Raw genomic sequence first — 2,634 nt, 5'->3', positions numbered from 1 at the left:
ATTTTCTTTGTTTTACATGATTATTTTAGTGACTCATAATAAATGTGATTAGACGTGAAACGAGTCTCTTCCTGTTTGTAATAAACGAAGAAACAACTTCACCTCCGACTAACAAACCTGTTTATTCTTGTCTTCACATTCCCCAGTGATTCGCTCTCACACGGCTCGTTACATCGCTCGTTACATCGCCTGTAAAACTCTGCTGTAAGTTTCTCTGAGGCGAAGCTCGTTAGTCACAGTCATTATAATCAGCACAGTGACTGTAGGTTGTTTTATTGTGTGATTAAATGATTAATTAACAGGATCCATCGTTACAGATTATTAAACACGTTAAATGAGACGTTTCCTCCGAACATGAAGCTCTCTGACAGCTTGTCTTATTCTAAGGTTTTTATTGTAATTATTATTTTACTGCTGCGCTCGAGGACGTCTGTCTGAGATTTTCAACAGAATAAAGAGAAGATCGAGAACGAAACGGACACGTGACAAATACAGAATAAAATAACAGCTGATTTGTCTGGAAACACTTTAATACTCAAACATTTTAATGAGTCATTTTCCAGCTGTTTTCAAACGTGTTCGTCTCTGACTCTCAAAACGTGTGTCGACTTCTCCGTGCCTCTGCTCCAGATGTGGAGCGTTTCTGGAAACATCTGTCTGACCTGCAGCTCAGGTCGAGATCTCCTCTCATCACGGCACCTTTAATGTTCCCAAGATGCATCACTGGACATGTCTTTGAAATTTCACATCCCAAAATATTTCTAACGACTGCTGTAACATTCTGCCAACATCAGTGTGAGTGTGTGGATGTTCCAACCATTCGTCCTCTGTCACTTGAATCTCTGCTTCCTGTTTTTATTTCCTCCACACCGGCGACAGTCAGAGCGGCAGCCATTTTGTTTTCAGCTTGTCCGTTCGTCTCATTTTCGTGGACGTGATATCTCATTAACACCTGGATGGAACTGATTATATTTTGGTGGCTAAAAGTCAAAGGTCAAAGTCAGTGTGACCTTTTATTTAGCGGGTTGATTCCTCCCTTTGTGGAAAGCAGAAATAATCTTGTTTATAGATTCGCCATCAACCCGACCACCAAGAAGCTTTTCAGTTGTTTGACTTCGATCGTGACGTTTAGTTGAACCGTTTCGCATCAACTTTATATATAGAATAAAATTTAGCATAAAGAAAAACCCTCTCAGGTGATTTCGTCATTCATGCTGAGAATTTAAAAACTTCTGAGTCTCTGTCTGACGCTCAGACAAAACCTCCAGCGACTGTGGACTAAAATAACCTGCCAGCTCCGGTTTCTGGCAAACGCGTGTGTGTGTGTGTGTGTGTGTGTGTGTGTGTGTGTGTGTGTGTGTGTGTGTGTGTGTGTGTGTGCGCTTCATATTGCTGGTCCCATGCCAGCAGCTGCATCACATGCACGCTCCCACCGCCCGCTGTGCACGGCAGGTGTGCACAGGAATAAATAGACTCGCCTGGCAGCGGAGAGCTGAGAGAGGAAGCTGTCGACGATACGAGAGTTTAGACCCAATCAGACGAAAAGTTCTTTTTATACTGAGTGTGAACCGTGAGTCTGTAGATACCTGTAGACACCTGTAGACACCTGTAGACACCTGTAGACACCTGTAGATACCTGTAGACACCTGTACATACCTGCAGATACCTGTAGACACCTGTACATACCTGTAGACACCTGTACATACCTGTAGACACCTGTAGACACCTGTAGATACCTGTAGACACCTGTACATACCTGTAGACACCTGTACATACCTGTAGACACCTGTAGACACCTGTAGATACCTGTAGACACCAGTACATACCTGTAGACACCTGTACATACCTGCAGATACCTGTAGACACCTGTAGACACCTGTAGACACCTGTAGATACCTGTAGACACCTGTAGACACCTGTAGACACCTGTAGACACCTGTAGACACCTGTAGACACCTGTAGACACCTGTACATACCTGTACATACCTGTAGATACCTGTAGACACCTGTAGACACCTGTAGACACCTGTAGATACCTGCAGATACCTGTAGATACCTGTAGACACCTGTAGACACCTGTAGACACCTGTAGACACCTGTAGATACCTGTAGATACCTGTAGACACCTGTAGACACGACACCTGTAGACACTTGTACATACCTGCAGATACCTGTACATACCTGTAGACACCTGTAGACACCTGTAGATACCTGTAGACACCTGTAGATACCTGTAGATACCTGTAGATACCTGTAGACACCTGTAGATATCTGTAGACACCTGCAAACACCTGCAGGACACTGCTCACCTGCAGAGCTCTGAGTTACTTTAGTTTTAGACTCTTTGACTTTAGTGAAATAAAAAAAAAACGTTTCTGTTAAAACATAAAGAAACTCACCTGCTGCACCTGTGACGGCTCAAGAGTCAACAACAACAACAAAAGCAGTCAACAACAACAAAAACAGTCAACAACAACAACAACAACAACAGTCAACAACTCCAACAACAGTCAACAACAACAGTCAACAACAATAACAGTCAACAACAACAGTCAACAACAACACTCAACAACAATAACAGTCAACAACAACAGTCAACAACAATAACAGTCAACAATACCAGTCAACAACAAC

The sequence above is a fragment of the Seriola lalandi genome, unplaced genomic scaffold (genome assembly GCF_002814215.2).
Source record: "Seriola lalandi dorsalis isolate HSWRI2012SDOR001 ecotype SW California unplaced genomic scaffold, Sedor1 jcf7180002054950, whole genome shotgun sequence".
Lineage (NCBI taxonomy): Eukaryota > Metazoa > Chordata > Actinopteri > Carangiformes > Carangidae > Seriola > Seriola lalandi.
This window is presented reverse-complemented; position numbering follows the sequence as displayed.